This window comes from Balearica regulorum, chromosome Z (genome assembly GCF_011004875.1).
Source record: "Balearica regulorum gibbericeps isolate bBalReg1 chromosome Z, bBalReg1.pri, whole genome shotgun sequence".
NCBI lineage: Eukaryota > Metazoa > Chordata > Aves > Gruiformes > Gruidae > Balearica > Balearica regulorum.
The window spans coordinates 36,501,376-36,516,965 of record NC_046220.1 but is presented as its reverse complement, the minus strand read 5'-3'; the positions used below and the strand labels follow the sequence as shown (position 1 = coordinate 36,516,965).

The window sequence follows — 15,590 nt, the reverse complement described above, 5'->3', positions numbered from 1 at the left end:
CAGCATAAGGAAGGCCTGGAAATAAGGAAAAGTCTCTTATTTCTGTTGCCTCCTTCCAGAGCTCTCGCTTCACAGTCTTACTTTAGGCTTTCTTCATCACTCATAGTCTCAAAATTTCAAGGAAAATAATTGATGACGCCAGTCAGAAATGTAAAGTTCCTCTTCTCACTCTTTTCTGAATTCATATTTTTTTCCATTTCACCTATATTGTTCGAAGGGGGGGGGGGGGGCAGGAAAGGGGCAGAAACAGATTCGGGGTTGATTCTGCTGTTTTCTAACTGCCTGAGCCACCAGAACGAAGCTTGATCCTCTGAGGCGTTCAGTAACACCATTATTTAGATATGTATATAGGAAACCTGGGAAAGAAGTGTCACCGAAACCCGGGAATAAACCTTGTAACACCAATGTAGTGTTAAAAGGCAGGCATTCTTTATTGCAGCGCTGGATGCATGGGGGATAGCTCCACCCAACGTGCATGCCAGGTGATCACCAGCATACAGGTTATGTAGGATCAAAACATACATATTCATCGTTTTTCTCAGGAAGGGCAGTCCTATGATAATAATTTCTTAGAATCCATTTCCATATTCTCCTCCTCATCACGCATACTCAGTGATTTGAGTCGGTGGTCCTCAGGGGTCTCTGGTGGTCGTCAGTGGTCTTGCACCCGTGTTCGCTGGGTGACCCTCTTCTTGTGGACATGCACAGTACCCTTGCTGTGGATGCACCTGTCCGTAATGACTTCATAAGATTAATATCTCCAAACCTATTGTTCAGTTTGGTAGGGACTGTACAAGGAACATAGCAGCATGGTACACTGCCATGGTCAATTAGCTTCATTACCTATTACCTTGGTTAGAAACTAATTATCTCAACCTGATTCTATAGTTTCTGTTTCACGGTCCCTATCCCGCGGTTACAGAAGGGCTTCCATATGAGTGAATGCCTTTATAAATAAATGTGTGGTAAATCCCTGTCCTTCAAGAAATACCTCTGCCATCCAGCATCTCTTTCATTTTCAGAAGGAAATGCAGAATGAAGACCCCATTTTACATTGGCCATTTCCCTTTCTCTTGATAAAAGTCAGCTGTTTAATTTTATGAAACTCACATTTGATGTACACTGCAGTCTTCCAGATTGCTTCACATCTCATTGTGAGACATTGCCTCAACCTTCTTCCAATTTCTTTCATGCCCTTCTTCATTATAGTCAGCAGGCAATCTGCATGCTTGAGGAATTTCAGGAGCTGACGATTATGCTGGTATAGGGGGAACTTTTCCTTTTAAGTCTGCTACACTGTATTTCTAATCAATTGTTTAGTCTTTAATTGATTGACTTTTGATTTAATTGACATTGACTGCACTTCTTTTGTTCTTTGCTCTGTTGCAGCTGTAGCTGTAGCTAGCATACATCTGATTGTACTTAGAGTGGGCTCAATTGTTCATTTCCCAAGAAAGCGAAGCTTTATCCAAAGCTCTTCAGTTTTCTTTGTCGTCTCTCATTAGAGTGTTTTGCTGGAGTTAGGAACACAGGGCCATTAGTTTCATGGCCAGCAGATCATTTGTTTCATTTAAAGATAGTAAATATCTGCCAATAGTGCTGCTGCAACTGCTAGCTGTGGATATGAGAATATTTCATATTTAAATTAGCTGTGAAAATGAGACTTAGTAGTTTTAAGTATTAATCTATGATTAATAGATTGAAATGCAGAAGTCTCAATGAAGACATGTGCTGGTTTTGGCTGGGATAGAGTTAATTTCTTCATAGTAGCTAGTATGAGGCTGGGTTTTGGATTGGTGCTGAAAACAGTGTTGATAATGTAGAGATGTTTTTGTTACTGCCGAGCAGTGCTTACACAGAGCCAAGGCCTCTTCTGCTTCTCACCCCACCCCACTAGCGACCCCCAAAGAGGAGGACTCGCAGGTCCGATGCAGAGCTTCCTTTTCCAGGACCACCCAACCCTCCTTGAGACCCTGCTGCCCTGGGTCCAACCAAGGCTGAGGCAGATCTTTTGGAACAACCAGGTGGAGGCAGCCACGGTGGAGGACACTCTCATGGCCATCCTGACCAACCACAGGATGGATGAAGAGCTGCTGGTCCGGATGCTGGGAGCAGCCAGGGAAAGGTGGCCATGCTGCTGCCCTGGAGCGCAGGCTTTCTTCCCGCTCTTCCAGAGGCAGCCTTGGCGCTGGCATTTCTTCTGCTCCGCTTGGAAAGGACCCCTCTTTGGCAGATGCTGGGCACATGGATGCCAAGCGGCTGGAGGCACGGGATTTGTCTAGTTGAGCCTTGCTTTCCTGGAGATGGCTGAACACCTGCCTGCCCATGGGAAGTGGAGAATGAATCCTTGTTTTCCTTTGCTTGTGTGCACAGCTTTTGCTTTACTTATTAAACTGTCTTTATCTCAGCCCATGAGTTTTCTCACTTTTACTCTTCTGATTCTCTCCCTCATCCCGCCAGGGGGGTGTGAGTGGCTGTGTGGGGCTGTGGGGCTTAGTTGCCAGCTGGGATTAAATCAGGACAAAAGAAAATGTGCCATTCTGCTGTTATGTGGCTTAAGAGAGTCAGATAAAGCTCAGCATTGTGTGTTGTTTTGATTTCAAATTATTGTAACTGATTTTATTCTGTCTTGGCAAATGCATGAAGCAGCATTTGGCTGTAACAAGGGGGTGTGCTGTGCGTCTCTACTAGTGTCTTAGCATTAAAGACCTTCTGACAAATACCTAAGCCTCTTGCACAACATATTGAGGTTCTGCAGTTTGAGTCATACTTTGAGCTTATTGTCCAGCATCTGTGGCTTTCAAATATGCTAAAGCCAAAAGTTGATAACGGTAATACTGAGCTCTTGTATCATCAAAAACGTCTCCTCAGTTCTGATAAAGTATGTGAACCACTGAGAGGCTAAATGACTTCTGTGCTGGTTCTGGCTGGGATAGAGTTAATTTTCTTCATAGTAGCTAGTATGGAGCTGTGTTTTGGATTTGTGATGAACACAGTGTTGATAATGTAGAGATGTTTTTGTTACTGCTGAGCAGCACTTACACAGAGTTGAGGCCTTTTCTACTTCTCACACCACTCTACAAGCAAGTGGGCTGGGGGTGCACAAGAAGCTGGGAGGGGACACAGACAGGACAGCTGACCCCAACTGACCAAAGGGGTATTCCATACCATATGATGTCATGCTCCATATATAACTGGGGAGGCTAGCTGGGAGGCGGGATCGCTGCTCAGGTACAGACTAGACATCTTTTTTTTTTCCTCTGCATGTATTGAGGAATTGAATTTGTGCATCACTTGTCTGTTGTTGTTGTTGTTGTTGTTGTTATCTTCCTTTGTTATCCTGTTAAACTGTTTTTATCTCAATCTATGAGGGTTTTGTGTGTGTGTGTGTGTGTGTGGTTTGTTTGTTTTGGGTTTTTTGGTGTTACGTGGTTTTTTTTCCCCATTCTCCTTTCCATCTCACTGCTGGGGGGACAGGGGCCGGGGGGGAGTGTGACCAGATGGCTGCATGGTGCTTAGTTACCAGCTGGGGCTAAACCACAACAACTCATCTACCCAGTATCACATGAGAAGCCATCGGCAGAGCTAGAGAGAAAAGAGTCTCAAGTCACCTCTTCTAACCACCAGACTGCACTTACTGCTTACCTCTAGAATGATCCATCATGGTATACTATTTGTATCAGTAAAGAATCTTTGAAAACGTAAATAAGTGTTCAAAAACAGTGTTGAGAATTAATTCTGTGTCTTTGCTGTACTTTTTTCCTACACTTTTTGTTTTTGTTAGTGAGGTCAAAGATTATTTGCACAAAGTAAACTTTGTTCCTCTGGATTTTTTTCCCAGCTGTTTTGTTCCTCTTGTGCAAGATACCTTCTCTGCTTTTTGACTTCAGACTTTTTCATGGGAGCAAATTAAGGACTTGTCACCTTTCTTGCCTGACAGGATAAAATACCAACTGATGTTCCCCAGTATGATACACCATGCAAAATAATATCCTGGATGTTTCCTTTCTATCAGATTTAAATGAGAGTAAAATTAATCTTGATTTCAAGTTTTACAACAGAGAGTATTGGAGATCATGGCGATACCTTCTTTCCAGCTTCTCTTCTTTCCCTCTACTTTCCTGTCATCTCCTTAACTTGACATTCTTCCCTCTGAGAGCCTTGATCTCAGTATTTATCTCTGTGTGGGAAGTTTTCCAGGACAACGTTTTAGTACAGCTCTTGTGTTTAACTAGCTGGTGTTATTGCTCCAGGTGCTTCTGAGCAATACACCATTAACATGTATTTGCTACCCGTACTGCTACCCCTGTGGCAGAGTCTTCAAGGAAAGAAGTGACTGTGCATCTTCTCTTATAGGGCAATAGGTTTAAAAATAGAGACAGGCATTTAGTGGGGTTTTCAAGGGGCTTGTATGCTTTAAAAAGCACTCCATACAACCCACTGCCAGCTTTTTGTACAAGATCTTTCTTAACACAAGGACACTTATGTATGGAGTTACATGATGGATATACCCAGGCACTTCACTGATGTGTATGTGCTCTATGTGTCTGTATTTTGAGTCATGCAACAAGGAGATGCCACGGTGCTACCCTGTTGCCAGGTAGGCTGTGTCACCTAGCAGAGCATCCTGCAAAGGCAGCACATCTCCTTAACTTTGCCAGAATCTTTGTGCTCCCTCCTGAAATGGATGTCACATAGGGCTACACCAGCAATATACATGGTGGTGATTCAGGTTCCACATAGAAACATCAGAAAAAAGAAAAACCTTGTAGGTACACTCAAACAGAATATCTTTAAAAAAAAAAAAAAAGTGAAGATTCATCTATTTATCTTGTAATGTATCAACTAAACTAAACCAAAGGGTTCAATTTCTTGCAGTCTGCAAGCATAACAAAATGTAGTTTCATTTCTAAATTACATACTACTTTGAAAATGGAATTTTTTTTTTTAATGAGGTCAAATACTGGAAGACTTTCAAATTCTTTTTTTTTTTCCTCATTGAAAGATTTTTCTGAGTTTGACCCCAAATCACAGACTACTCCACTTGTCCTGAACTTTTATTTTTTATTTATATACTGTATATATTTGTATATTTGTTGTTCACTGTACTTCTAAAGTGAAGAATGTTCAGGGTATGACAGGAGGAAACCAGGGTATGAAAAGAATCAACGTTCTTGGTGTTCCTATTTTTTTTTTTAAATAGAATTCTTTCTCAAAATACATTGCCTTGTGTTCAGCAGAGGTTTCATTGTGTTTTGGCAAAATCTCACTTTTCCAATTATACTGTACTCTCTCGCAAAGCCCCATTTTAAAAACATTTCCATGTGTCTGTAAATAGCATAACAAAGATAGTTAATATTGACCTATTTGTACCTTCTTATCCCTTCATTCTGGAGCAAAGTCTGTGATTTTGAAGTTTTTTGTCATTGAAACTATGTAAGTAAGGTGCAGTCACCGTATCTACCTTCAACTTTCTGAGAAGTTTCTTTAGCTTGATGTAAGTGTATGTTTATGTTTCTCTCTCACATCCTTCCTTTCTTTGTTTCAATGAAGGGAGAAAGGTAGAGAATTGAGATTACAAATAGGAAAAAAAAAAAAAAGAGAAAAGGGGTTTTTACTAGGTAGAAAGTAATTTTATTGTGCACAAGGATCACTGTTAAGCAAAGTGTAGGTAATTGGACCTGGGGAAGAGCAGAGTTGGGATGGTGCAATAGACTTGAGTGAAGAAACAGAAATAATGATTTTGAAAAATTTTCTTCTCATGACTCATATGCCTCTTCTTCTTGTCATTCTTCTCCCCCACAGGTTGTTGACACAGTCCTGAGGAGCTGATGAGCTGTTAATAGTACTTGCTTTTGCTTTTTTTTTCTTTTTTTTTTCCCCTGAAAGTGTGTCTTGGTGATGATGGAGAGAACAGTAATACTAAAAATACAACGAGTAAGCAGAATTCTGAACAGAATGAACTTTAAAACATTTCTCCAAAGCACTGACAAATGAATTCCTTAAAAGGCTGTATTGTGAGAGATAGGGTAGTATACTCTTCGTTTTACTGGACATCTAGCATGGAGTGAGATCTGCTTCATTTGCTATTTTGCCCAGAGTATCACTGATAATATCCAATTTTGTATCCAATCTTTCACTGTAAAGTATTCAAACAATTTTTCCTGCCAGCAGTCACAGAAACAGCTGAATGAAGTGTCTTCTTCTGCTGTCCTTTGTTTATTCTTGACTTATCAGGTCCACTAATATGGAAATCACACTTGATTTTCATTTCAACCAATGAATATTGTTTTTTAAGTGGCTCTTGGAGCTTGTTTTGGACAACCCCCTAGGGCGTGTTTAGGTAATACAGTAACTCAGATATCATATCCCAAAGCATGCCAGTATGCCAAACCAGAGATACTCACAGGGTTAAAGTTAGGTGTGTGGTTCAGTACTTTGCTGAGTGGGAGACATGATATCAGTGAAGGTAAATGTGACCACAGGGAAGATCAAGTCTTTACTGGCAGTAATATGTGCTGAATGTCTTTCCTGTCATGGGAGGACAAAACTAAATTCTGCAAAGGTGAAGAGAATAATTAAAAGGGGAAGACAAATCCCAAGAACAGATTGAAAAGTAGGTTTTTCTTTTCCTTTTGTTTTTCCCAGAGCTTTATTCTTTTATTGTGGAGGAACAACAAGACGAGAACACTCAAATGTTTGAACCCTCTCTGGTAATAACAATGTTAAACATCACAAGCACATTTTATGTCTATCCACTCAAGAGGGAAGGTAAATGTGTTTTGGAATTTCATATCCTACTTTGCTGCTCCAGTTATTTTATGTTCTGGTCCCTCTGCTACCCAACAGTCTGTTATAATTTGTTTTATTATTCGGTGGCTTTTGTTGTGTAGCTTGAAATGATATATAGTATTGGAAAAAGAAATGCATTAAACATGAAGTGTACATTTAGGACGCCCTTGTTTCTTTTACTTCTTTGTTACGATATATGGTAGATTTTCCCCTCTAAATTCAGAATCCTACAGAAATGAAATATTGATGGAAAGGAGCTATCAAATGACAGCAGTAGTTAGTAAGGGTTTAAGTGTCCAATCCAAATCCTAATGCAACCTTTACATTCCAGAATAAAACATTGAAATCAGTAGGAGCTACTGCGCTCAACACCTCCCTGGGTTTGGCCCTCTGGCAAGCACCATTGTGTTTCTAAAGAGCTCCCTCTTGTTCTGCTCAGATTTTCCCAGTTTTCCCACCTTTCTATGATTATCTCTCAAAGCTTTTCCTTTAAATTAAACAAGTCTTTCACAAAAAAGAAAGATTCTATTTAAACACTTCTTTTTTAAACAATTGTTCCTATGACCTGGGTCTGTTGCTGCGCTCTGCTGGTCAATCCACTTCCCGCCCATCTGAGTCCTTCTCGGAGTGGTCCTGGGGCAGATCGGTGCTGTGCATGAGCCCCGGGGATCCTTGCCCCAAGTCAGGCACCTGGATGAAGTGTTTTCTTAATTCACCAGACGCTGCCCAAAGGAGTGTATTGGGGTGACCTCACTCTAGCGTCATGTGGTAGTTACCTATGGTTTTTCTGAATCAGGCCTCAGCCCTGGCCAATGTCAGTCAGGTCACCATTGCTTCCCCAAAAAGCTGATGGGATATCTTTGCTGCCTGGAGTTACTGTGTTGGAGGAAAGAGAAGCAGTGGGTGAGGCTTCTGTGCATTTCCTTCTTCACTGTCAAATACCATAACTGAGTCTCTCTATACTTATGGTTTCAACCCAGTAGACTTAAACACATAGTGGACAACAGCTTCTTTGTCAAGTTTAAAGTCCAACAGCTGGAAGGGCTCACTTGAAGGTGCTGCTACTGCTGCTGGGGTCTGTGTGGTCTATCTGTCATCCACAATGAGGGCAAAGTTGGATTTTTCTCCCTGAATTTAATTCTTGGAAAAATCTACCCTATCTTCAGGCCAACAGAATTACAGAAATAACACTGTAAATATACTTTTTTTTTTCCCCTATGGAAATCAGTTTTCATAATTTTAGACAAATATCCAAACCAACAGGAGCTGGTATGCTCCATCAGTGAAAACAAAGCAAAAGAGCAAGGGAGAAGTCAGTGTAGGATGCACACACTTAATCTGTTTTCATTATATGGATGAAATTTAACTAAAGTCGAAGACCAAGCAAGTCTGTGTAGAGATACTCTCATGTGATTTTAAGAGCTGCTGACTGGTTTCATTTTAGCTTAACTGATTGCCGGAAGCTAAAGATGGTCTGAGCACCAAATATGGATTGACATGAGAAAAACTGAATTATGGCAAATACAGTTACTTTGGTGTAAATCTATGTGTGGACACATTTGCTTCCTGGTCAAAATATATAAAATCAATTTAATGAAAGTCAATAGCAAACTGCCAGGGTGAAATTTTTTTTTTTTTATTCTTACCTTATGTCTTGAAGGCTTATACAACCTATTACTCTGTTCCTTCTGATATTCCATCTGGAATAAGACTTCTATATTTAGCTCCTTAAAAAGCATTATTTTTTATTACATTTTTATGTCTCAAAATAAATTGCACAAACTGGAATTTCAGATGGAGTGCTAAAAGTCATTTTAATTCTTCACTAGTTCAACAGTCTTCAAAAAATATTCTTGACTTTGTCTGGAGGGCTGTACAATTTGATGTTGCTGTTGAACCTCTGCATCTCCAAACTGATTTTTTTTTTTAAAATTATTATTCTTTGATGTAAGGCAGTGCTCTACAGACCTGAACTCTGTGCAGTTAAACGCTGCTTCACTGTGCTTACATGTTTCTACAAAAAATAAGGCTATTTGCAGACTTCAAAATCATTATTTCTATATTGTATGCAGTGTACAGATTCTAGTGTGGGCTGCTATTTTGTATTTAAGGTTAAACTTTGGTTTTATATTTTTTAATTGTCAATTCCTATTCTTTAATCAACAAATTTTATATGTATTCAAATGTAATTATAATTTAATTTTGTCCACAGCTTTCATGTTCTCAGACAGAACAATCTGCCAATTTGATACATTTATTTCTTGAATTTGGTTTGTGTCACCAGATGATCTCCATACTCCTTGACGTTTGGATGCAAAGTAAATAAAAAAGCAATTTCTTAAAAAAAATACCTCAATTCTATGTATTAGAAAGAGATTGAACTATTTCTTTCCGTGAGCCATATCTTTTTCATATTTTCAGACCACTGCTGTTGGATGGTGGAAAAACTGCTGGGAAAAAATATTGAAATTTGAAATGGAGAATACACACATGATGAAGAAAGAGTTCAAATATCAAAGCTATCTATCTCCTGAGTTTATGCATAAGTCTGTGTATTATTTCTAGTGGACTTACCATCTATAACTAACCGTCAGATATAACTGAAATGAAGTTAAATAGCTGTGAAGTAGATGATTGATTTTTTTTTTTAAATTAGGATACCACCTCCTTCACCTCATCTGCTCAAAAATACAACACATATATCTCTACAAGCCTTTTCCTGCCAATTACTTAACCTTGTCAATTTGTCCAGTCTATTCTGGTAGTTTTGGTTTCTCTTGACCAGGTGAGGATACTACTGTGGCTGCACTGATGTTGTTTCTTGTGTGACAGCTAACTTTTGCTGGCAGAGCTTATGCTGCAGCAAACCAATTCCTCCTTTCTCTTCCGACTGAACAGTCATATCCCAAAGTAGATGTCGCTGACATAAATTGATAATCTGCTATGATTCATTAAATACTTCCATTTTGTAAGTATACCAAGAGTGATAACTAAGATTATCTTCCATGAGAGAAGTTGCCTGAAACATAATTTCTGGCTCTTCTGCTGGAGATTTCAACAACATCCTGAACCACTTCTGATGAAGCACTTTGTTAGCTGTGCCCAACAAAGAACAAACTATGTTCCTGGTTGAATTACATGGCCACCGCAGGGCGCTTATGCACTTCTCAAAATCACAGTCTGTCATGGTTTTGCCCCAGTCTGCGACTAAGCCCCCTGCAGCTGCTTGCTGACTCACCGCCAGTGGGGTGGGGGAGAGGAGTGGAAGAGTAAAAGTCATAAAACTCATGGGTTGAGTTAGAGACAGTTTAATAGGTAAAGCAAAAGCTGCGTGTGCAAGCAAAACCAAAGAATTAATCCATTCCCCACTTCCCATGGGCAGGCAGGTGTTCAGCCATCTCCAGGAAAGCAGGGCTCCATCACATGTAACAGTGACTTGGGAAGACAAATGCCATCACTCTGAATGTCCCCACCTTTCATCTTCTTCCCCCAGCTGTATATGCTGAGCATGATGTCATATGGTATGGAATATCCCTTTGGTCAGCTGGGGTCAGCTGTCCTGTCTGTGTCCCCTCTTCCAACTCCTTGTGCACTCCCAGCCCACTCGCTGGTGGGGTGGTGTGAGAAGCAGAAGAGGCCTTGGCTCTGTGTAAGCACTGCTCGGCAGTAATGAAAACATCTCTACATTATCAGCACTGTTTTCAGCACCAATCCAAAACGCAGCCTCATACTAGCTACTATGAAGAAATTAACTCTATCCCAGCCAGAACCAGCATACAGTCTTATCTCCAGATCTGGGGAAGGAATGATGGTAGAAATCATGTACTATAATTTTTCTTTAAAAGGCTTGTCTGTCAATAAAGCTTTTTTGCCATACATTTACTGGTGGGGGACTTCACCATCTATTCAGGTAAACGTGGGTGAAAACAAGAAGGTTAATGTGTGCATTGTAATATTGTAATTTTGTATATATAATTGAAGCATCTCAACTGTGACTATGCGACAAGATACGGATGTGACAATACCAAAGGATTCCAAGAATTCATCTAGTTTTACTGAATTGTTTCTGCCAACTTGTTAAGTAAAAGATTAAATCTTTAAATCAAAACAATGGAGTTTTTCTACCAAAAAAAAAAAAAAAATTCCATTTAATATTTTCCAGATGAAAGATGAAACAAATTTCAATTTTGAAATATATAAAGTGCTTTATTTGACTTGCTATATTATCCTCATTTTTTTTAATTGCCAGAAAACTGAAAAAGATCAGTTATTTGCATGCTTTATGTTAAAGTTGCAAATGTATTTTGTTTATGTCTGTCCATGTGGTAATGGAGAGATGTTTCAGCTGAGATGATCCTGCATGTTAAGTGCAAGGGTTTTGGCAGTTAAGGACTCTAAGTGAATTACCAGTCAGTGCTTCTAAGCCAAGTTATCTCCAGGTTTCTTGGGGGTGGGAGGGGGTCATATGAATTAGAAACAGGAAATGAACACATTTTCCAAGTCACCTGTGATAGCTGTGGTTTCTGCTGCCACCAAAACCTTGCAGGAGTACATTTCCTTGTAATTCCCTACAGTTTTATCTATAATTCATATGCATTGGTCTGACCTTGTTCAGTCTAATTTATCCTTCTGAGTGACCTTTTAAGAGTTAAACACTACTTTCTGCTTATGGGCATTTGCTTATTGGGTATATCTTTAACTCAAACAACTGACACATATGCTAAATAAACTCATCTGCACTGGAGGAACAAAGGAGAAAAGAGGACTGAGTTTAGGGGTTAGATTTCCCTGTTGTTTTAATACAAAGCTATAGGCTGGTCCCACTAGATGCTCTATGCAAGATCAATGAGGCAGAGCATCTTAAACAGCACAGTGACTTTGCTACAGCAGTGAGCCTGGAGATAAGTGGAAGTGAAATATTCCAAAAACCAGAGTGCAGTGGCAATTGGTTCTACTACCAAACATGTTTTTGCTCCTCTGGGCCCTGCTTAGACAGGAGGTGTTCTTGTCTTAGTAATTCCCACCACCTGCTTTCACTTCAGCTTTGTAAGGAAAGCAAGGAGGCACGGCATGGTGAAGAGCTGGGCGCCTGCTCCCGCCTGTGTCTGGGTGCTGTGGGAGGCTGGTGGTGGGCTCACATCCCTGCACCCAGTCCTGAGGCACAAGATGGGCTTCAAGGTGCTTCAGACAGTGTTCTCTCTGGCTTTGCTCCTACAAAACATGGGCAGACCAAATCCAAAGCAATAAAGTCAAGTAGTAATTCAAAGCTGATCTGAATTCACTAAGAATTTTTCCAGTCTTTCATTTATTCTTTTTTTCATTATTGATTTTAATGTGTTTTCTGTTAAGGCCGTAAGGCCTTTGAGTCATGGATGGCAGAATTATGATACCACAGGAAGAGGCTTATCGACACGTGTAATTATTCATCCAGTCAATACCTGTATTGTTCTGTATGTTCTCCAAAATTTTGCTCTGACCACTGGCATTCCCGAACAGTAAGCTTCCTGGGAAACTTCAGACCTCCCATCTTAATTTCACTGCACTTCACCTCATGCAATAATTTCTTGTCTGGAACTATGACAGAACGCAACAACTGTTACCTATTCATGCCAGACCTTGCAAACCATCGCAACTTAGAACTCAAAATCTGCACTCCAGTAATAGCAGCAATGCTCCTTGGATTTATTTTTTCCCGGTTAATGTGCTGTTCAGGACTGTTTATGGCATTTCCACAACCAGCACAGCAGCATGGTAAGCATTAAGTTTGTGGCAAATGACAAAGTATTTCATCTGTTAATTCTGTGCATTTTAATACCTGGTCCACAAATATATATATATATATATGTTCTGCCACGTCACGTGGCAAATATATAGCTGAAATGATGTTGACTCTTCCCAGGTATTGGAAAAATAATCTGGCTGTTCAAAGAGGAAGGGTGGCTGTTCTTGGCCTATGATCAGATTGTCACAGTGAAGTGAAAATGCGCTACCGCAGCTGCTACAGTTGTCTAAGCCCATTTCTTTCTTTGTTCCATTTTGTTCCATTCATCCAGGATCCATCCCCTCCACCTCTTTGTTTTTTTTGTGCATCTTGCCATCACTTGGCCTGGTGCATTTGGTTTATTTTTTGTCTTGGTGCAAATTAAAATGACTCTGCTGCTGTCTCCAAGCTGACCTACATGATTATTTGTCTCATATCTCAGCAAATATTGTTCTATCTGAATAACCTTATGAAGAATCTCTCTGTAATTTGGTATCTAGTTGAAAAGATAAGAACTATTATTAACTTTGTACTGCCCATTTTCCTACCTGATCACTTGCATTGATTATATCCAAAAGCTTGTTGTATTCTTGGTAGCTTTTATAGTCAAGACTCAGCCGACAAGGTTGGAAGTATTCCAAGATGGGTTACTTGTTTAGAGGTACTTTATCACTGGATTGTGTTTTGTTGTGCCGATACGAATGGGCTTGCTCTGAAGTAATTCTGGGCGATCCATTCCCATTATGTAACTTGCAGAGGTATGTGGGGAGATGAAGCATTCTCTGAAGGGATGTCCACGCAGTCCTGTTACTTTCAATACTCCTGTTCAATTGTGGCTAGGGCTGCTGGAGGAAACTATTGTGACTTGATGTTGTATCGCTGATGTTACGAGAGTTCAGTATTTTCTTTGGCTTTGCCACAGCTCAGTAGTTAAACTGCTGGTGAGAACTGGTAATGACCTGATAAGAATGCACTTTGGCATGAGCCATATGCACTTTGAGATGGAGCAAGGACCGCTGAAAATTAATCTGTGCTTTTGAAAGGCAGATTAATTCCCAGAGCTAATGCTAGAGGCACTGAAATATTTTTAAAGGACCTGCAAATATTTAATATATTTCCTCAGTATACAAAATATTACCAATGGATTATGACAAACAGTTGTTTTGTCAAGAGAGTTCTCATCTCCATAGATATGGAGTATGGCTTTTATTTGCTTTTGAGTATGTTACTTCAAATCACTTTGAACACTAAAGCTTTACATTTGTATTTCAGAACAATAAAGAAAGGGATGCTTTGATGTTTTAGTTCATTGACATTAGCAAAGTGTATTGGGTTTCCATGGCAAGGTTTTGGTTGTGGAATGGGGGACTACAGGGGTGGCTTCTGTGAGAAGCTGCTAGAAGCTTCCCCTGTGTCTGACAGAGCCAATGCCAGCCGGCTCCAAGATGGATCCGCCGCTGGCCAAGGCCAAGGCCATCAGTGCCTCTGTGGTAACGTATTTAAGAAGGGGGAAAAAAACAGTTAGGGAGAGCTTTTGCAGCCGGAGAGAGGAGTGAGAAGATGTAAGAAACTCTGCAGACACCAAAGTCAGTGCAGAAGGAGGGGCAGGAGGTGCTCCAGGCGCCGGAGCAGAGATCCCCCTGCAGCCCGTGGTGAAGACCATGGTGAGGCAGGCTGTCCCCCTGCAGCCCATGGAGGGAGGATGAGGGGGTGTAGAGAATCCACCTGCAGCCCGTGGAGGACCCCATGCTGGAGCAGGTGAACATGCCCTGAAGGAGGCTGTGACCCTGTGGAAAGCCCACGCTGGAGCAAGCTCCTGGCAGGACCTGTGGCCCCGTGGAGAAAGGAGCCCACGCCAGAGCAGGTTTGCTGGCAGGACTTGTGACCTTGTGGGGGACCCATGCTGGAGCAGTCTGCTCCTGAAGGTCTGCACCCTGTGGAAGTGGCCCTCACTGGAGTAGTTTGTGAAGAACTGTAGCCCGTGGGAAGGACTCATGTTGGAGATGTTCGTGGAAGACTGTCTCCTGTGAGAGGGATGCCATGCTGGAGCACACATTGTCTCTGCCGCTCCTTCCTCCTCAGGGGGAGGACTCCTCACACTCTGCCCCTGCTCCAGCCTGGGGTCCCTCTCACAGGACACAGTCCTCCACCAGCTTCTCCAATGTGAGTCCTTCCCATGGGCTACAGTTCTTCACAAACTGCTCCAGCATGGGTCCCTTCCCATGATAGATACTTTTCCAGTAGAGGTTACACAGCTGTAATGAATGACTTCAGAGGCTTTCTTCCAAACATGTTTACTGTTTTGGAGCCAACCATCTAACAACATGTCCCTTCACACTAATAACAATGCCTGCTTTAATTTCAGTAGGGCAGAAACCTGCATGACCTTTAACACAACAAACCCTCACTGAGTTAGTGGAGGGTGTACTTATTTCTGACCCAATGTACATTACAGGGGGATGACATTATATGATAACTTTCACGGATATAGCATTTGATTCCTAGTAAACTCCTTTGCTGTTTATTAACCCTCATCATCAATACACCATCCACAATCTGAGTGAATCATTCATCCAAAGTGCAATTTTCTCCCAGTGCCAGAACTCCACCTGATGTGAACGAGCACAGCCTGTGGGACCATGCCAATTTGTAGCCATAGGCTGTTTTTTGGATAAAGTATGCTCTAAAAGAGACACAAGCAAAACTAGGAAAAGAATGTACAGCTTTTTCCTAGGAAAAAAACCCCAAACCCCAAAGGCCTTTTAGTTTAGCTGTCTCATTTGAAAAAGCAGCCCTCAGCCTTATGCGAGGGTCTGCGTATGGTCTGTAGTCCCTAATGTCTGATGGTGCCTCCATAGTCACAGCTCTTCGAAGAATTCAGATTTAGGCAGGACAATTATGAGGCAGACATCTGAGTGTGATGGACATGAATGACGTTCAGAGGAAAAACAAGCTCATCTCATGTCTGGAGCAGGCCGCTGCACTGGCACTTTCCGATCCCTTTGTCAAGGCTTCCCCCTCGCACACGCTGCTTGCT

The 15,590-nt window shown here is 41.2% G+C and overlaps 1 long non-coding RNA gene across 1 annotated transcript in view; it reads left to right on the top strand.

The window, feature by feature from the left end:
• Positions 1-6,237, top strand: part of LOC142599463 (uncharacterized) — a 94,494-nt gene extending 88,257 nt beyond the window's left edge. The window contains exon 4 of the long non-coding RNA XR_012833027.1: positions 5,806-6,237. This is a non-coding gene — a long non-coding RNA (uncharacterized LOC142599463). The remainder of the gene's footprint in view (positions 1-5,805) is intronic.
• The last annotated feature ends 9,353 nt before the right edge of the window (positions 6,238-15,590 follow it).